Here is a 21,879-nt window from a genome sequence, read left to right as displayed (position 1 = left end):
GTCACGAGTGTGCAATCACCACAAACAGATGGCGCGCAATGGCCGAGATAAGGCCTGAAACGCGTGTGCATCGGCGTCACCATGGAGACCGTCACACTCTCGAGGGTTACTAATGGCCGTCAATTAGTCGAGAGACACAACAAAGCGGCCCCGGTGTGAGAAATGGGCAGATGTTCAGATACGGTTTTGTCTGCGTCAGAAGCCTTTGGCGGTGTTGTCACATGCCTGCGATGATTACTAAGGTAGACATGATTCGAGCTGGGCTGCTGCTTGAGTGCGATTGGCGGGAGAAGACTAGCTTACGGAATTATGTATATATATATATATATATATATATATATATATATATATATATATATGTATATATATATATATATATATATATATATATATATATATAGTATATTAGTGCTGTCAAGTGGTTAATTTTTTTTAACTAATTAATCACAAAAAAAATCCATGACTAATTGTGATTAATCACATATTTTAACTACTATTTTTTGCGACGCTTGTAACAGATATTTACTTGAATAATATCTCGGAATTGATGCAAAATCACCAAATATGAAGTATATTTAATTCAAAGACTGTTCTAATAGCTTTCTCGGATTCTTGAATACGATTTAAATGGAGACATCTTTGCAGACTTTTATTTTCGAAACATTTCTCAAAACAGCCCACAAGCGCCACACTCCAGCAGTGTTGGTTTGAAAGGCCCAGTAGCAACTTAAACACAGTGTTTTGTTCTGAGACGTGCTAAAGACAGCTAATATGGCACAATATTTGCAAAGTATGCAAATTATTTTTTAAGTAAATCAAACTGAGTTAACTGAGTTAAAATATTTAACTGAGTTAAAAATTTTGGATTAATCACCTGAGTTAATGCTTTCATTTTGACAGCTCTAATATATATATATATATAATTAATTAATTAATTTATTTATTTTTATTAATTAATCAATTTATTTTTTGTATATAGCAGCTTGATGAAACTGTGCATGTCCATTTACTGAATGTAGAAAGTAACCAGTGAAATGAGTTGTGGAAGCTGATAAACTCCGATAACTTCTCTGTCATGATGAACTCCGTGATGCACTTCTCACAGCTGGTGACTCACCCCTACATTTCTCAAACTACAAAGGCTGAAGCGTAATGAAAAGTCCTTGAGTGACAAGCACCTGGAGAGATATGATAAGCACCCGGTGTTCAAGCATGGTTTGAGGGAGAAAGGTTTAGGAGGGGGTTAACTCCAGATGACCTTTGAGTCTGTCTTAACATCATGAGCTAATTTTGTCGTTATCGGCAAACACCACAGGCCATGTTTTGCTATTGCGTGGCCAATTTGTAGTCATGATTTATGATTTGTTTTTGTGGTTTCTTGTTTATCATAAGGAGCTTTACCAATACGCCAATGATGCCACGGTTGGTATAAAGTATTATGCAATATTTTGAGAATAAATGAATGTGATCAACTTTATTGTCTCAAATGGGAAATTTGACGTGGGCTCATACAGTCACAAATGACTGGGCTGAAAATTGCACATTTCTCAACAGAAATAAAGAAGAAGAAGAAGAAGCGATGGTCATAACACATACATGACAAAACCACCAATGAAAAAGTGCCTGAAAAAGATTGCACTAAATTGACTTGACCATGTTGGAGTAAAGTATTAAACTAACTCTTGTTCACCTAATGATGTCGTGCTGGAATGTTCAATTTTGCTTCTGCCCAGCTCTAAAGGCAAGGCAAAGCCAACCTTTTTGTATAACGCAGTTCAGTCAAAAGGCAACTCAATATGCTTTACATCGTTCAAATAGAACATTTAAAGGCAAAATTCAACATTTAGAGGCAGAAGAATTCAAGACACACAAAAATGAAGAATTTAAGTCATTTAAAAGCAAAGTAGAGAAACAAAATATACGAAAGAAAAAAAATCACTGAAAGAACATAAAGTAAAGTAAGACCTTGATCATTGGCATGGGAAAAGTCATGGATTGCAAAAGAATTTACCCTTGGGTCGAACTTCAGTTCTGTTGGCAGTTTATCCCATTTGCATGCCGCATAATATCTAAATGCCGATGCACCGTGTTTGCTTTGACATCTGAGTTCCTCTACTTGACCCGAGGCCGTTGACCTCAAAATTCTACTTTATAGTCCATGAGCATTTCTTGAACGCATTCAGGACCTAAGCAATTCAGAGATTTATAGATCACTAGGATCGTTTTAAAATGTAATTTTATCGATCAATACTACAGATGCAAAACAGTATCTGGCCAGTCAGGGTTTCAATTGCACGGAATAGAGTTCATGTGGGTGATATAAACATATAAACACAAACTTTCCCCTAACACTAAAATTCGTACTCTAGTGGTGGCGGTTATCAACGAAAAACATCACAAAAGTCACAATAAAGCTCAAGATTTTTTCTCATTGAAAAAACTCAAGTACAAGCTGACTTTCCACCTCACAAGCGAGGGCTTAAATCTTTTTTCCGAGCCGATTTATCGTTGATGGGCGCGCGCGGCCGTGCGTCAGTAATTGCAGCGTGGAGCAGCCCGCGCCTGATGGAGCGCAAACGACTGAATAAATCGAGATAGCGCACTCATTTGAACGTTTGACATTTACTGACGAGGCAATTCAGTGGAGCGACTCAAAAACACACTGACTACAATTGCACAAGCCGCGACGGTGGCGGCGACGGCCCCCTCTCGCTCTCAAACGGACAATGTTTTGCCATGTCCACAAGGACAGGTGACAAACTTGAATTAGTTTAAACACACACACTGTCACAAAATCAGCACTGGAACGTGTCGTCATTTTCAAACGAACTCACTTCAACGAGAAATGAATGGTTGTTGGGTCATACGCTGTGGTTGTCCATTGCAGTCCACTTGGCATCCTTCTATGGTTAAGAATAATTTATATTGGATACTAGGGTCATCAAAAGCTAATTTGTGGGTATTGATTAATACAAAGAGACGTAGTGGCCGGGACAAAAATTCGACCCGGGCATATTCGTTGACAGGGTGTGCAGATGGTGGCAATCACACGCCGAACTGTAATCGTTGAGGGTCTTGGGGCAGGTAATTGACTGGCAGTGATGTGGACCGGCAGAACCCCTCGGAACATTTTGGCAACATGGTTGATTCTCACATTTGCTGTTTGATGTATTTTGAGTAGGTGCGGAATGCAAATTTTGCTTCAAAAACTGCGACGCAAAAGCGCTCATTTCGAGCCTTAAAAATGCGAGGCAAAATTAGCTTTTGATTTAAAGTTCCTCAAATGGATGATTCAAATTTACCCATTCGAAGTGGCTGCAAATTCTTATCCTACATTTTTTGGGTAGATTCTATAAGCTGTTTTTGACATTGTAAACATAGACGAACACAACATTGTTGAGTGATCAAATGCCTCTCTGGGATTTATTGTAAAGTTAATTGTGATATGCCGCATCTTTGCACATTGTTAGTAATTTCCTGACGTTCCGGATAGCAGTAGAGTTCAAACGAGCCCACCCGAGGCTTCTTTTTAATGTCAGTGAGTGAATGATAGTGTCTGTAGTCCAGCGTTCCCAATCGACCTGCCCCCAAATCAATGGCGAGGCCAGAATATATGCACTAATGTAGTTTACTGTGCAAACATCCCAAATATCGTTTACCAAGAGGAAAAAAAGTCCAAAATACAGCAAAGTCAAGAAGAGTATTTTACAAAAAATATGTATAGATTTACAAAAACACTGAATGGAGTTCCACAATAACGATCATGTTCAGTTCAGTTCAGTTCATCTGTCAATCTTCAACTGCCTCCTGCTCACTCTGAGCAACAACCTTCACCTCAGCACCCTCTCCTCCTCCGACCCTTTCACAAAAGCCTCATATATATCTGCTTAGCCCCTCCCCTTGGGCATCACCTGACGCAATTAGTCCCTTATTTATTTTTATTTTAGCCCAGACGCATTTTATTCCCATTTAGTTCCTATTATAAATTCAAATAAATATGGGCCCACATTGACCACTAACAAGTAATGAAATGTGTATTCATTAGACAAAATAACTTCGAGTCACCCGATCACGAAAACGCTAAAAAAAAATAAAAAAATTATTTAAACAATGTGGAAGCTCCACCTCCCCCTGTTTAGACTTTGTAAATGGTGCTTCAAACCACAGTAAAACAACTACTTCTCTACTGAAACTGTAAATGACGTCAGAGACAGAGAACAAACCCTTAGCCCACTTCAAAATTCATAAAGAGTAACACCAATTACTTTTCCAAACAAACTCAAAATTCAAACATGACAGCCTGTGTTCTGCGTGCAACAAAATCGCAAATGTGGTGATAAATGTAGTGCTGGTAGGTACGTAAATACTTTTAGTACTCATATACCGAAGTCACTCACAAAGAACGCTGCTTGATCTTGTGTTCTAAAATTGCCATGAATCCAATTTGCATATTTGTGATTCATTTATGCCTGCCGAATGTCAAATGACGGTGAACATCGGAGCTGCATAAGCCACTACCTGTTTTCATGTGATAATGGCAAGGTCAAGCGGTTGACATTTGCCTTGCAACACTTAATTATCGCACTGACTTCTGTGGCATCATTTCATTAGTGGCGTAAATTAACCCGGCGAGTCTCAAAGGCTGTCTCGTTGTTTCATCATTGTTTCGCTCTAAATCTTCTTTGTGAAATTTAGTGTGGAGGCTTATTCATTCAAAAGATTTAGGCTCACATCAAAAGGGTTTGTAGTTAGTTTTCACTGCATGTAAAGTACCTGGACTTTAACGGTGATTTCAGTTGTGAAGGTTTGTATTGCAACTTAAAGAAATACAAAATAAATACTAAATACAAAAACTACAATATAAAGTAAGGACGGGTTTTTTCTTGGATGTAGCCTCCATTCATGAATCTCAACGCTACTCAGTCAAGAAAAAGTGCAGTTGTTTCTCCACGAACCAACAAAGTTGTTTTGAATAACAGTATTGGCTTTACATTCAATTTTAATTTAATTCCACTTTAAACAGTCATCATAAAAATGAAATGAAATGAGTTCGGAAAGCCTCTGGTCATTTCCCAAAAATACTCTATTTTTTCCTCCTCCCGAATCGCTCCTCTGTAGAGATGAGAAAATAAAAAGATACGTCCGTGGCCCCTATTACCACATTCACTTCCGTGAACAATACATTGCGAGTGTCATCGCCTCTTCTTCTGCGCATTCAGCTCACTTTGGGGAGAGGTTTAGAAGGTATTAATTGTTCAATTTTAATTCCGATTTACAAAGGAATTCGTCTTACGTCACCAGCATGGGCCCGGAACACGTTCGTATCCGGACCGCCCGTATATGAGCCTTTATGTCAAAATTCAGACACAAGCAGGAGCTGTGCCTCTATGATGGTGAACAATTTCACGGTGACTGTTAGACCGCTGACACTCGTATTAGTATGCTGTGCCATTGTGGATAGAAAGTACAGCAATACAAGGACAACATCTCCTTTGAAATTGCAAAAGCTATGTAAGTGAGCGATGGCGACCAAAGGATGAAAAGAGATGAGAAAAAAGTTTCGAGGGGACAAGTGAGCCGTGAGAAAACAAACAGGCGGTGGAGGGGTGGGGGGGGGGTAGGCTTGTGATGGTTTGGGGGTACTTCTTGTGAGCGACCGGACAGAATGGAAGTCAATTCAGAGTTCAATCATGTCTTCCATCTTGTGTGCTGCCAAGTTCTGTTGAAGAAAAGAGGCCGGGACATTCGGGCCCTGCTATACATTCATGGCCAGACCCTGTCAGAGCTCACGGGCACCAAAACAACCTTCTTTTGACCCACTTAGACAATTCAAATTGAATATTCAGGGGATGATAAGATAACATTGTTTTCACTGAGAATGAGGACAACACAATCTTTTTGGGCTGTTTTGGCGCACATTTGACAACATGCCACGGTGAAATTAAATTAAACACATCAGTCAGGATGAGACAAACAAAAACAACAAATGGAGGCGCTCACTCAATTTAACTTTAGTTACTTCTTCATTGGAAACTCATTTTATCCAAGAGGAGACTGGTAACAGTGAGAAAATGGGCTGGTTTAGCAACGTGGGGACTGCGAAGTATAACAATGCGGCTTTTAGAGCGATTGCCCTGCTAATAGGTGAGCTAATGTTAGCATGTGTCATTGATTTTGTCATTTGTAGCTGTGTATCATCAAATGTTAGCAACTTTGTGGCGAAGATCAATTTACTAGCCCAAGTAGTAGGCGGGGTATATCCTGAACTGAAAAGACGAAGAACGGCTCACAATCACACCTAGAGACAATTTAGTGTGTTCAATCAACCTACCATGCATGTTTTTGGAATGTGGGAGGAAACTGGAGTACCCGGAGAAAAAAATCCATGCAGGCACGGGGAGAACATGCAAACTCCAGACAGGAAGGCCCGAGCCGGAATTGAACCTTACACCTCTGTACTGTGAGGCCATCGTGCTAACCAGTTTTCCACCGCGTGTTGTAAGAGAAGGATCGACATTGGCGCTGGAGGATTTTCAATCACTTTATTTAACTGTAACACAACCACATAGAGTATTCACGCACAACTTGACGTTAGGCTCGCAACGAGCAGGAATGAAACTCTGGAATCCCTTCAAGCCAAAGTGAGGCGAGGATACGATTCTTATTCTCTTTCTCATGTGGTGGGTCTGGCCATAACTTGATACACCTTCACGCCGCCAACAGGACACTGGCCTAACAGCAGGTGGCCAACACAAGGACTTGGATGGTTTGGGCTACAGACACAGCTGTGGCACTTTAGGAGTTTGAGTTTGAGTTTGAAATAAAAATATACATCCCCTTGAATTTTCTGGATGCCAAATGTTATATTAAAAAATATTACATTTAGGAGTTGTTACTGCATATTATTGTTCATTAATTATTGCATGCAGATCTCAGTGTCTTAATTGGAAACACAGTTGTGAACATGAACATATGAACTCTCTTTTGAATGAGATTCAGGATGACAAGGAGGTGGTGCACATAGATGTAGTACTTCTTTTAAAAAAAAAGGAATAAAAATAGTGACAGCGCCAACTAGAGGGCTGGCATGCACCTTCTATTTTCATCTATTGTTATATTTCTGCTCCAAAACACACACAGGAAAAAAAAACACACCCACATTTGTACATCATTAATTGTCTCCTATTTTCCTACTGTTTAACACCCACAGTTAGTAAGCCCTCCCTCCCTCCCATCTCGTGTGGAGCTTTGTGCAGCGCCTCTACGGCTCCGCCCCTCTCACTCAGATGTGCATGCCCCCCCTCCCCAAAAAAAAGAGAAAAAAAAGAAAATAAAGGGGTCCGGCATTAGCGGCAACTATGTGACAGACAGACAACGCGGACCCTCGGCTCCGCTCGCAGGTATCCGTGGAGGCACAAGCTAACCACCACCACCTCCCTCCCGACGACCGTGGCAGCATCCCCCCCGCAGCGCTTTTTAGGTAAGCATTTTTTTGTTATTGTTCCGACATCCGCCGGCTCCTCTTCCCATTCATTTGGCTGTATGCGCGTGTGTGAATTGAGCATCCGTGTGCACGCACGCACACACGCTCATTCACACACACACACACACACACACACACACCCACACAGGGAGAAATACATTAACCCCCCCCCCCTAAACAATCACAACGTTTGAATGAATTGCACGCTTTGCACGCGGTCTTTGTCCCGGCCGCGCGCACCAAGCTGCACTCCCACAGGAGGGGCGCGTGCATGTAACCACGCGAGCGTGCACAGTGGGTCAATAGCAGCGTATTAGATCATAATATACTAACCTGACAACCCCTTCACCCCCTTCCCTGGCGCACGCATACACACGCACACACACGCGCACACGCACACTGAAAGGAAGGATTCCTCCTCGCTTTGGGGATTTCGCGTGAGCTCTCTGCGCGTGCACCTCGCTGCGCACAAGTTGGGCACAACGTGTCTACGGTGAAGAAATGCGCGATTGGTGATGAAACAAAATCAGATCAAACAGCTAACTGCGTGGTTTGTTAAATGAAGGAAATATGCCATACTGTAACATATGGCGATAAAACTGCTTTACTCTTTTTGTACAGGTGTGTGTTGTTGTTTTGGTTCCTAACAGAGTTTAACGGGGATCAGCAGACTTTAAACCTTTACGTTCACGTGAATGGAGATAATTGAAGTGTCTGTTAGGAACTTGACTAGGGATACTTTTTAGAAAAATACTGCTACAAATTGCCATTATTTAGCACAGTTTTCAGAAATAGTGCAACAGTAGAACTCGATTTCTTTCCCTATACAGCAGCACTTAATGCATCCATCCATTCAATTAATCTGAGAGGCTGGTTAAATGTTTTGCAATGTTTTGCTGTTTTAGTTAGCAACAGAATTCAAATGGGCACAGCAGACAATTTTTTTAATCTCCATGTGTTAACTGAGGCAATGAAGGCGTCTGTTAAGGGAAAGGTGTTTAATTGTTCAAGTCATTGCTGCACCTTCAAACATAGGGTCAACCTCTTGGAGGAAGTAGGGTATTTTCTCGTTGCTGTTATGAACGTGTATTATTTGCCGCTGGTTTCAGAAAAATGACTTTATTTCATAGCACAGCACACCCATTAGGGCTAATCACTGGACTTTTGTGTGTGTGTGTGTGAGTGTGTGTACGTTTTCTGAAATTCAAGTGTAAGGTCATGTACCGCTAAAGAAATTAAACAATGCACTTTATTTTCTGGTATGTATGTTACAATTAATCAAAATGTGTTTTTCCACCTCACAATTGCACAGATTATGAATTAATCTCAAATTGTTTATGGACTTGGTTGGTGGTCCTCTTTTTTTTTTTTTTTTTTAGAAATAGATTTGAAATGGGCTTTGACATGTATTGTGAATCAGCATTATTTGCCACAGCTGTCAAAAGTTGAGACAGGCCCACTACTTTTTTCTTCTCCTTGCAAAACTAAACTAATGTACTAATTGTCGAACTTCAAGGTACAACATTTGTTTTTGTGTGCCATTCCACAAAATCAGTGCCATTTTCTTGTCGTAACTCTCTCAAAAGACAACGTCTGTCTTGTTTCAACTCTAAATCCACTTACGTATTTAACTACTCAGTGTGAATTGTTTTAAAATATAGACACATAGCATTTGCGCTATTGACACTCCTGCAATTCAACAAAAGAAATTGCATTTTTAAAAATAAACAAATAACAAAACAAAATGTAGCCAAGAGGACCGTGCTTAGTTTTTAACCTCGTCAGTCATAGTTGAAATATTTTATTTGACTTTATTCATGTTTATTTTTTCTTGATTTTTTTTGTGAGCAGAAGAACAAACTTACAGTCACTTACTTACACACAATGACGATTATTTTTATGAATAAGGAAGGAAGTGTTGTGACATATTAAGGAAGGGTTCCCAGCTCGGTTGTGGATGTACGGCAGACAAAATAGGGTAAAGTCCCCATCTACGACTTCTAGCCACGCATGTCCAAATGTCAACCATTCTGAACTTGTATATACCGTATCCAGCATTATATCCAGTACCAGCTTCTGTCAGCTGAAAAGCGTCACAGACGATGAGAGCCATTACTTAAAAGCTGCTTTGATCAGTTAATTTGACGAGCAAATGTCAGCTTTCTGACCAGGTGATTGCGTTTTATGTATCCTTGATGCAAGAGAAGGCTTGCGGATGTTGGTGGAGGTGATCGCGGGGGTTAAACGCACTCGTGTGAACGGCAATTAAGCGTTTTTTTAAGCGGATGTGTGTGTTGTCTTTGAAGTGTCAGCGCGTCTGTCACCTACAGGAAACTGGTGGTTTATCACTCTGCGGTGGAAAGACGTACCTCGGGATCAAACAGTGTCGTTGTTGAGGAGGCGTGTACTGAATGTCATATTCCTCCAATAATCGGCACACTTGCGTCTTGTGCGCACTCCAATTTCTGGTCTGCTGGAATGAAATTTGTTCTTGATACAATGTAGCAAGCTTTACTTTGTTGCAAAGTTTAGTTAGACAATAACTTTGTGTTGATAGAAAGTCAATAGCTAGAGCTGCTGTTCTTTTGTCTAATATAAATGTGCACTAAAAATACCCAGTCTTCACTTTTAAGAACAATTTTAGCCAATGCAACCCACTTTTTTTTTCAAATAAATTGAACAGTAGTTGAACAAACTATTTTCTTAGACTTGTGACTTCCAGAATCATTTTTTCATGTATATGTAATAATATGACACAGTGTTCCACAGTCATAACGGCCCTCGGACGGAAACCCTTTCCTGCAATTAACTACAATGTGACCCGCGACAAAAATGTGTTTGATGCCCGTGGACTCTAAGATATGTCATTAAACAGGGAGTTCTCAGAATAGGGCAAACAGCAACACTAATTGGAAGAAGTGGAATACTGCATTCTGATTTTAGTGGATCATAAAAGACTTTTTGGGTTCATCCACCTAATTATAGACTTTGAAGTGCATATTAGTTTGAAATCATATCCAATTGGACTGTCTCATTAGCTCGCAGTCAACTATTGCTTGATTGCAGTGCATGTACAGATAGGTGAAGCAGGCAGGGGGAAAAAAAAAAGATTTTGAGACAAGAGAACTGCGAAGCGCTGCACCTGGAAATGATGGAAACAGGAATAATGAATTCCAGAGTCAAACTGTCACCTTTAACATTCTTAACTGTCATTCAAGTGTAAAAATTGAACAAATGTCAATATAAAAATGTAAATAGAATGTCAACTGTGTCTGGCATGTGTGAAAAGAAGCTAACCACTATATTACAACCACCAAACAGTTTTAAAAGTAATAGTGGCACCCGCTCACTTCACTTAACTTGGGTATTTTTCTTCCTCTCTTAACACAAATTTTTCAGGCTGTTGATTCTTTGGGAACGATTGACACAAAACAACAGAGGCAAATCAAAAGTTCGACGCTCTGCAAGTATGGCCTCAGCTCTCTTTTCTGAATTTTTTAGTCGAATTTCACATTGTTGGACAAAAATGAGGATTCTTATTATTTATTTATTTTTTTGTCCGTTTGCTCGAGTTGGTAAATTTGAACTGCAAGACACACATTGCGTCACGACAGCCAATCAAAACTTGTTCACACCTATTAAACTGTTGAACCAGGAAAGCAAAAAGGTTTCACATCAGCCACAATTTTTGCACCACTGATTGACGACTGACTCGCTGTTAATTTGAAGCAGCTGACTTCCACAAGCGGAAAAAATGATAATGGTCTAGAATAGGAATAAGGAGTGACAGTGCTCACAAAAATCTTTTTCAATCTTTTTAAATCCCAATCCAGATATGCCCAAATATGGACTAAGCTTGACAGTTGGTTAACACAGTTATGGAGATCCTCTAAAATTGCCCAACAGTTCTAATAATCATCGTAGATCGTTGATGCATACACAACATATGCAAAATTCCTGGCTTGGGACTGGATGGATGGTTCGCACATGAAGCGTATAGACTGCGTGTGCCAGGTGTGGGTGAAACCTGCAAAACTTCAGCTTTTTTCCTCCTCCTTTGTGTCCACGAACAATGAGCTTCATGCACGAGTGTTTTCATCTTATATCTGTCCTTGCACAATCGGAGCAAAGGGAATAAAAGAAAAAGAAAAAGTATTATAAGGCATGCGCTGGAAGCCACATTTGTGCGTACATGCCTGAGTGGGGCAAATGTGCCAGTTGGCATGAGGACAACACCCCAGCTCAAACCCTTGTTAGTGCAGCAGATGTCAGAAATGTGTTGCGAAGCACACATTGCTCGAGAGGTGAAAAAGCGACTGATGCTCCGGGTAAAAATATTGGGACAACAACTACAACAACTCATTAGGAAGACGACTTTTTTTCCCCATTTGTGAACCTGGGTCCAAATTTGTGTCATCGTTCGTCCCCAAGAGAAGTGCAAGCACAATTTTGATGACATTTGTGTTATTAGGGAAAAGAAGAAGGCAAGTTGGGCGACATATAATTGCCCTGAATGTCTCTCTAAGATGATGACCCAAGATTCAAACATTTGTGAATAAATCCCTGATTGATGAATTGAAGACCTGTGATTGGTTGTACCCCGCCTAACCCCAGAAGAAAGCAGAGTTCCGTTCCCGTTGCATAAGCACCTGCACGTGCACGCAGCTTAGGCAAGTCGTACGATTATGATGCAATCTTTAAAAACCGTTGCCTTGTGCAACAGAAATAACTCGGAATGTTACAGTAATGCACGGGTGACGCGTCGTAGAAACAAACTGATTTTGTGCAAGTGCGACCTTAATTTAGGATGAAAGTCGTTTGTAAAGGTTGTATTGTTGAATTAATTTTGTTAACATAGCACTTGTTGCAGAGCTCATTTGTGGTGTTGTGCCATGTTGAGTGAAAGCAATTGTTTTCAATCCAAGCCAGGTTTGAACATGTCAGTCAAACAATGAGATGAAAAATGCTTTTTTAAAAATGCTCATTATCGGGGTCTGCTGAGTATCTGCACTAAATTAAACATGACAAGTGAAGTTTCTCCAGGTGGAAGCACTTAAAATGAATTTAGACTTATAAGCAGTTGGAGAGCATACGATTCAAGTTGATAAACATGATGCAAAAAAAAAAAAAGGACAGCCAACAACGGACATCCATTAGATAGTAGAGAATATGTATAACTGTCTGTTGATCACAAAAATAAGGATGAATAAATATTGAACAGGTTTTACTTTCACGATTTGACGGACTTGACTTGAAATAGAAAAATAACAAATAGAATATATAACCCAACACATCCCACACCAAATTACGTCGAGCCAATTTTCACAACAGAAGTTAGCAAGGCCACTTTAACACTTTGAGCAGCTCAAGTAGCACATTTCTCATAGCTTATGTAATTATGCATATAGGAAAAGCAAGCACTAGACGACGGAGGCAAGGAAAATGTCCCCCTGAGGAAGAAAAGAAGTTGATGTGGGGCGATTGTCTACCTCAATGGCTTGGCTTGACAAGGAGAGACAAAGTAGAGGGACAAAAGGGAATTTGAGAGAGAAAACTGGAAGGAGGGGCCGAGCAGTCAAAGGAGCGATGAGACAGCAATTGGCACAACAACAGCCGTATCAAAATTTATAGTCCCACGATTACACCTACAACGACCATAACAGCAAATTTTAATTAGCGGTGGCTTTATGTGTCCCTAAATGTATTTTTTACGCTGATGTAAAAAATATGATTGACTTTTTTGATACGCATCAGGTTTTTGGGATATTTTCATTGATTGTTTTGAAGTTTAATCCATAAAATCTTGTGCAATTCGAACTTTACCATGTGTTATCATTTGTAACGATGACATTCCAAAAAAAAAAAAAAAAATCCACTTTGATGAACCTAACCTTTAATTCATAAATATTGTGAAATATATTATTTATATTATTTTTGTGAAAATCTCCTTTGGTAGAGACAAAAAAATAAACACACATTTGGAATCAGCGCAAAAAAAAAAAAGAACCTGGAAAATGTTACTTGCGTCTGTATGTTGCAAAAATTGTCGACCAGTGTAATCGGGCCTTTGATAAGAAGAAAGAGAAAATTGAATGAAATTTGGCCCAATGATCAGTACGTGTGTGCCCCACTTTTTAGGAAGTTGAGCTCAAGTTGCGAAAACAAGATTGAACACGCCCATCAAGGACAGGAATGCTGCTTTCATTTTTGACTTTTGAGTGATATTTTCCTTTTTTATCAAACGTTCTATACAATTCTCAAATCTATACATATCTCTTTTTTTAACACAGTAGTGATGAAAATTCTAATGGAGTAACTTTTCCTTAAAAACCCACTGAGCCACTTTCAAACAAAGATTATTCCGAGCGATATCCTGTTGCGTGGAGTGTGTAAAGAAAGATTGGGGCAGAGAATTATAAGCTGTGACAAAGCTGTTTGTCTGATCACAAATTCTTCTGCGTGTGATCAACACCAAGTTCGGCTTAACCACAGACTACGTGATTGTGACGCAACCAACGGAAGCTGCGCTGGTCATCTCGTGCCGAGAGCAGAAAGCACACTTTGTTTGGCATTTTTGAACCAGTTTGAAAAAATGAATAAATAAATGTAACCACCACCTACCGAACTGGAGTGGAATTATTTATCACTCAGATTTGAAATTGGGTCATTCCCCTCCATCCAAACTGGGTTTAAACAATGTCGCAAGTCGTGTGGATGAAATCAGCACGATGATTCATTCACACCTCCAATGCTGCTAAACTTCTAGCTTTGTGTAAATCAGTGGCAGGAAAAAAGACGTTTTGAAGGCTGACTGGCTGCCACAAAGCCGTGCCGCTCTAAGTTTAGTAACTAATGAAATGTATAATTGTGCTCAGTGATGACCTGATAACATAGTTAGTCACAGATTGAGCGGCCTCATTAGTGGCGGCGCACAGGAAGTCCGGGGAGAAGGCCAATTACGTGCGCGTTGAGTGATGACTGTCATTCCCTCAAACATGTTTTATTCTTTCATTCGCTCTGTTTACATGCTTTTAATTTGGGGGGAAATATATGATGTGATACAATTGATGGACATTTGATAACAGGGCAAAAATGTCAGGAATTCTGCTGCTATTTTCAACAAACATTTTTTTCTTTGCCCCCATTTTCATTTTACAATACTGCATGTGAGCATGTTTTGGGGTGATGTCTGACATTTTCTACATGTATTTATTTTGCAACAATAGTTGTAGTGATACACTCCAACACAAGATATCGCAAAAACATAGCAATATGGGTGAATTTGTTAAATATTGCAAATTTGGAATTATTGCGAAATTCAACATGTATCTAAAGAAGTGACATTTTTATTATGAAATTAAATAAATTTAAAGAGTACTACCATATAATGAAGGAAAATTACTTGGACTACATAACAACTGCTTGTTAATTTTAATGTTCTGTATGTTAAACATGCGAGCGGAGCGGGATGCAAACATGAAAAGACTCCTCTGAGCGTTCCGATCCTTAAAAGGCTGCTATGTAATTTGACTGTTGGTCGAAGCCACGGGAGAAGTTTCCCCTCTCATCACTTCCAGGCCTCATCTTTGTGGAAGCATCAGAGATGGGTGGGCGGGGCATTGTGGGAAGGTGGAGGTGTAATTTCAGATGCTTGCTAACTGACTAGAGCTGTAGTTATGTGAACTTCAAAAGCAGCAGCAGCCGCCGCCGCCGCAGTGCTGCAATCATCAGGACCAGCTGTGCCCCTCACTCCCAAACGGGCGTGGGATCTGAATTCGCCACGTGAAAGGCCAATTAGTCTTCTTTTACAAGGGCCATAAGCTGTCAGAATGTCTTGCAAGTTTGAATGTTGATTTAAAGCTGTACACTCATTGAAACAAAATAGGTTGGCCTGTAGATACTCTACGAGAGGGACAAGATTAACCTTGTACCCCCGAAAAAAAAAAAGAAAAAAAAATCAGCCAATCCCCTGCTGTATTGCGGTCGACCTACCAGCTTCTCACTATCACAGATTTTTCTCTGTGTTAAAATACATCTACAATGTGTTTAAAAAATAGTTTGATATTGCGATGTGTAGGAATGATATTTTAAGTATTAAACTATAACTTTTTTATATGGTCTCACTTATTACAATAAACTGGCAGCTCTGTAATTAATTCTGTATTTCCTCAAATAATATGAACCCCTGCATAGTCACGGTTTGGCAATTCTATTGGCCTTGGAAAAACCTTGGAGTGGAAAATATCGGCAAATCAGAGTGATCAATTGGCACAGTTGCCATTTTTTGTAGCGCGATCAATGACTCTAAAAAGCACAATGACACAAAATAATCAAAATTCCAAATGCTGCTTCTTTTTTTTAATTTCTGTATTATGAGTAATATTGGTATGCGTGCATTTTATTTCATGAAACCATGACTGTGGAGGATATGATAAACAATGACTTTTCGGGCCGAGTTATTTACTTACTATGGTGTGAAAATGATGTCGTTAATTTTCTCGACTTATGACAGATTCTTTTGGACGTTGATTTCAGATCAATTGTATATTTATTCTTTAAATATGCAGTGGAAGTGAATAACTCATGGCATTGTATCAAGAGATGTAATTAGAATACTGCATTCCAAATTGGCATGAAAATCATAGATATCAACCATTTCCCCTAGGTGTGGGCGTGGCCAAAAGACAGTTCCACCCCTGAAGGCCCGTGTGAATGCAAATAAATGGGAACAAATCTAATTTAGTCTAAGAACCCCCGCACCTCTCTCCCATTAGATGCCTTCGTCATATCAGTTCACTAACAGATGTTCATGAGTTTCACTGCCGAGACAATGTGTGCGCGTGGCTACCCAAAACAGCAGCAGTTACTAACGCAGGTTATCACTCAGATTAATTAAAGCGCGGACTATCACAAACAAATACATCCCACTATTTGCAAAATTATAGTATAGACTAACAGTACTTTATATATCGAAGCGCGCCAAAAATGAGAATTATTAAAGGCGGAATTCTTTAAAAACGCATTTCTCGTATTTGACTTCATTACGCTCGATACATAATGTTGTGGTCAGTGCGTGTGTGCGTCTGCAACTAACATTTGAGCTTCTTAAACATCTTGTTTAAGCATCTTATTGTGTATCATAGTAGTGCAGTAAATCCCTAATAGGCTGCTAATCTGAGTCCATGTTTGGCGTCAGGAGTTCACGTAGATTATAGAGGTTAAGATGTCCGAAAATGGATGGAGAGCTTTGTATTTGTTTAGCGGGCTTGTTGTCTCAGCGGATTTTCCTCACAAAATTGAAGTATCTCCGTGTCATGTGAGTCTAAATTTATAGTTAAAGCAATAGTTGTAGTTTAAAGGAACAATATCTAGCTGAATGTGAAATAGAGGAGCTTCAAAATCATTTGGACTGACTCACGGACTCCAGTAGATTCTGCCATGTGGTCGCTCCACAATGTCGTAGCACGTTTGCATTGTCAGATGAATTTTTCCCGCGATTGACCGATATGTTCTGCCTCTGTCCTCAAACCAGCTGGGATATGCTCCACTCCACCTTAACGGGGAAGAGCACAATAGAAAATAGATAAATGAATTTCTCATGCGCAAACCCACACGCTAACATCAAATGTCAATTTAGTCTCGAGGTCACCATGTCAACAATCCCAACCACTTAATACCAAAGTAAGGCTAATTACTGTTCATGTGAACATAACAAAGGGAACGAGTGCAGAGTTGAACTGAGTGGACTTTCTCCACTTGCTCCACTTGAACATCCCTGCTCCCTTAGCGGGATTTATGGGCCGTAACGCGGGGCGGCGCACGGCCATATTTCCTGCGTAGGGCCTTGCCGCTGGCACGGTCAAAGTGTTAAGATATGTGCTCTCAAAGTTGATGTGTTGCTACTGTGTTGCATGCGTTTCTGTCACATAAAAGTAGGTGCACAATACGTACAGCGCACGTCACGTGCATGTACGTACGGGGTATGACTTTGGTCAGAGACGGTCAAGCATGCGGCTGCTTTCAGATTTTGCTAGCAGCTTTCAAACGTCATGATTTAAATACTTGGGCAGGGATACTCAAACATTTTGGGTGCAGGGATTTACAAGGGGAAGTATTTTCGGCGAACCCCAATCTTAACATCAATTAAACATAACTATCATGTGCACCCGTAAATGCCTTTTCAAACGCTGTAACAACATTTTTTTTTTTTTTTTTAAATGCAAAATCTACTTTAAGTACTGCTACGAAACAGACACAGGGCGAGATTTGTCCTAATCAATGTGCATTATTAAATGCGGTCTTGCGACTTTAACATCAAAGTCCGTTCCAGAAGATTCTGACAATGGCACAACCAACCTATTGAATTAAAGTTGTAGGTCTACATTTTAGTCCCATGTTGATTATGGGGGTGTATAAATTTCAAATCCTTCTGGGACAAACTGTAAACCAGATGGGAGTTCTTCAAGTTCTCGCCTCACTGCAACACTCTGCTGGGTCATAAATGGGTGTAGTTGGCCTCTTAAGAGCAGGATTAATGGGTTTCGCAGCACTTGTTTGCGGAAATGGACTTTTGCGTTGCATTGCTGGTGTAATCGGTGCGGTGGTTGTTGGAGGAAAGCAGGCTTAATCTGCCTCAGTGGGATCACTTAGTAATGGAGTTGGTGCTCCCTGGTCTGACCTTGGAGGACCCTGTATTAGTATTACGTGTCTGAGCTTTCCACGGTCCAAAGAAAATAGATCTTTCTTGTTTTTTCTTCCTCATCAGCACGTTTTGGATGAGTAGTTTTGAACAATGGAAGAAGAGAGATACATAAGGTAAGAGGTAGAGAACCTATTTACAGTCCACAGCGGCATCAGAAAATGGCTCCAAAACAATTAACCAACAATAATATTTACTGTAATAATAAATTGGATTTTTGGATCATGATTTTTTTTTTTCCCCCTTTAGCATTAGCGTTTTCCATCGAGCATGGCCCTCAGAGGACATTCCGTACTGGAGCCTTCTTTGATTTAGCAGCTGCTTGTTTATTTGAATACAGTGATCAGAGAAATGAGAAAATGATGTGGAAAAAAGAGGCAAGTCATGGTGGCAAATTGAAAAAGGATTATCATTAACTCGCCACTTGCCTTCAGCGTGACTGAGAATTAATTTTTTTTCTTCCTTTTTCTTCTTCTTTTTAGCGTCACTAGGATTAGACTGTGCAGTGGTATCACAATGGCTTCCGCAGGAATGCGTCTTTTTCGATAGGACTCTTTGGAGATGGGAAAAACCATGATCTCTTGTAGCTGGTTCAGAGTGCAAGTAGTGCTAAGTGGCAAGATTGCGACTTCTGTTGTAGCCAGGACACACCAGGTTCTTAAGGCTTGGAACATAATCTGTCCTCAAGTACATCTTCCTTTGTAAATGAGCCGACCAATATTGTTTCAATTGTGTGGCTTGATGATTGACGCGGGCGGCACGGTGGACGACTGGCTAGCACGGTGGCCTCACAGTGCAGAGGTTGTGGGTTCGATTCCGGCTCCGGCCTTCCTGAGTGGAGTTTTCTCCGGGTACTCCGGTTTCCTCCCACATTCCAAAAACATACATGGCAGGTTAATTGAACACTCTAAATTGCCCCAAGCTGTGACTGTGAGAGCGAATGGTTGTTCGTCTTTGTGTGCCCTGCAATTGGCTGGCAACCAGTTCCAGGTGTCCCCCGCCTACTGCCCGAAGACAGCTGGGAGAGGCCCCAGCTCCCCCGCGACCCGTGTGAGGAGAAGCAGTACAGATAATGGATGGATGGATGATGATTGACGCGAATGGTGCACACTACTTGGTAGCGGCTCTGTGGCTGTTCACGATCAACTAGTTTGCGGTCTTTTGGCGAGGGCCAAATATCACAGAAACCGATAGTGAGCCTTTCAGCAATGTCAAAATGAAACTGTGGAAACTGTGGCTATCTGTTAAATGTTAAAGTGACTTCATTTCTGTGAGGTACACGATGTACAAAAGATCATCATCATCTTATGGCAAGCTTTCTTGCTGGTCATAATCATTTGGAATAGTGAGAGTGTCTCTCGTGAAAATATTCCGACACACTGTGTGACGCTACCAACCAGGTTGTGTGTAGTTATTCCCCTGTCAATACAGAGATTCTGGTTTGCTGATCCTGAAAATAGTTGGACGCGGTACTACTGCTGCGTAGTACCACTCTGCCAACAGGTTATGGGCCCAGGACCCGACTGAAGCCAGGACAAAATCAGGAATTTTTGGACTCTACCACCAGAAAGAAGCCGCGACGTACTGCGAGTCTGGTGAGCATAACTGCGACTAAGCCAACGACTAAGAAAACGTAGAAGACACAAACCAGAGTGCAGCGAGCAATGCCGGAAGACCAACAGGCCTGTACTTGCTGGGAATGCCGTCACTCAACGGCTTCAAATCTTTCCTTTCTGTCATGTCCTGCTCTGTAAGACTATTGGATTGTGTGCGTTTGTCATGATGTTCCATCCCACCACCAAGTAAGAATTATGGCAGCCGCACGTGCGGTGTCAAGTGATGCAATTGTATTTCAATTGTACGGACTGTCATCATTGCTCTCCTCGCTTATTTTGCCGAATGGGCCTTAGAGTTGCTTTAGAAAAGGACGTTTAAAAATGGAAGAAAAGAAATGAGAAAAAGATGGAATACATAAAACTCCTCAAGTGTGCACGAGCAATGACGTGGAGTGCTTTGTTTTTCGATCAATAGAAAACAAATGAAGAGATGCCTATCTGTCTTTTGCTCCCACCCAATGACAGTTTCTGTAGATTTCTGCAGTACTTTGGAAACTTTATTAGGTGTAACTGTGCAGGATAATTACATTTAGAATGAGACCTGCATCAAAAATATAGGTGTGTGTAGACACTGAACGTCAGGGGTGTCAAACATATGGCCCGCAGGTCAGATGAGGCCCACAAACGAGTTTAATCTGGCCCGCTAGAAGATTTGGTGGAGTATAAAAAAAAAGTATGGCCCGACTGAACAAACAGCCGCCTCAAATTTGCCAAATGGCTGATGTTAGTCGTCTAAAAAAGTAGTATAAAATATCTTTACCTAAATCTATAAACTTTCACCATATTTTCATTTGTATTTAACAATTCAATGGAGTGGTCAATTTGTAAATTGTTGTTTACAAGCCATGCTCAAATGAAAGGAAGTCATGGTTTGATTTATAAAAAAAAAAAAGAAAAAGAAAAACATCATGCCATATAAATCACACATAAATGTGTTAAATCTGACACATTCTGCAACTGGTAACAAACACACATGACAAGGATTAACATCTTTATAACTTCATTAAATGCATTGCACCACTGAATACATTCTGAGAACCGTCGATGTGCAAATGAAATAGATATGACATAACCGATCCAATGGCGACGTTAAATCTCATACAGGCAAAGTGTTGGCGCCTTCCATGTTCGTAAATGGCGCAAAAACAAGTTATTTCAGTGCACACGCATTCGCTTTCGATGGCTGGCATTTGTGTCTTTGAGCTGGGCTGCTCCTCATTGTGTCAATTAAAGCGCTCTTCAATTTGTAACAAGCTATTAGCGCGGTAATTGCTGAAGTGATCGAAAGTGGGGAATGACACTCGTGTTCACATTTGCGTTGAGCTTCAGTGCTCAGCGCAGGTAAAAGTCTTCGATGGCCGCGAAGAGAAACTCTATTGTTTGAGAAAAAAATAGCAATAGCCGTCATAGTGAATCCCAAATCGCGGCGTACTCAATAATCATGATATAAACCTAATCGGCACACAAGTATTGTGATTTAAATCGAATCAGGAGGTACGTGAATCGTCCCACCCCTACTAAATACGATCCAATTTGTATTTCTATTAGCCTATTATTTTTAAAGTAAACCTAATTATCCTTGTCAAGGACTTACTTTGGTGTATTTGTTGGATTTTATTAAAATTGCTCAGGTTGTAGACGTAAGTGCACCTGAAGCACAAATTGTGTATTGTTGCAAATACTGTTTTGTTCAAAGTCTCCAGAAAAAAAGCCCCACGTTCATTCAGTCATGTCTGCTTGTGTTTGTGTGCAAAATATTGTTGCCTCGCAGCGATGTACCTGCTTGTTTGCCGGCCGCTTCTGCTGCTCAGAGGTGAATAGTAAAGCTTATTTTTGGAGATGCCGGCAAAAGCTTCACTTTGAGTCTTCAATACTTAATGAAGAAGAAGGCCATCGGTCCGTGTTTTAGTCACACGATGTGTGCGCGCACTTACTCGTGTGGTTTGGCAGTCTGCAAGAAAAGGGACAGTGTGTGCCCCTTGTAGAATATGAGGCGCCGTACGGGACATAATTCAGGAATAGTTCTCACACTTATTACTGAAATGGGCTCATACACATAGGTGAAAATGTTGTCGCTCATA

The 21,879-nt window shown here is 40.5% G+C and overlaps 1 protein-coding gene across 3 annotated transcripts in view; it reads left to right on the top strand.

Annotated features, from left to right (window-relative positions):
- Nucleotides 1–7,311: 7,311 nt before the first annotated feature.
- Nucleotides 7,312–21,879, top strand: part of st6gal2a (ST6 beta-galactosamide alpha-2,6-sialyltranferase 2a) — a 44,442-nt gene continuing 29,874 nt past the window's right edge. The window contains exon 1 of one of the 3 annotated variants that reach the window (XM_088314591.1): nt 7,312–7,480. The gene's annotated coding sequence lies outside the window, so the exon portion shown is untranslated. Of the gene's footprint in view, nt 7,481–19,736; nt 19,778–21,879 lie in introns of those variants that run through there. The other 2 variants (XM_088314589.1, XM_088314590.1) reach the window with 2 other exon arrangements.

This window comes from Idiotropiscis lumnitzeri, chromosome 14 (genome assembly GCF_059441095.1).
Source record: "Idiotropiscis lumnitzeri isolate Australia: NSW breed Sydney's pygmy pipehorse chromosome 14, RoL_Ilum_1.0, whole genome shotgun sequence".
In the NCBI taxonomy this organism is placed as follows: domain Eukaryota; kingdom Metazoa; phylum Chordata; class Actinopteri; order Syngnathiformes; family Syngnathidae; genus Idiotropiscis; species Idiotropiscis lumnitzeri.
This window is presented reverse-complemented; position numbering and strand designations above follow the sequence as displayed.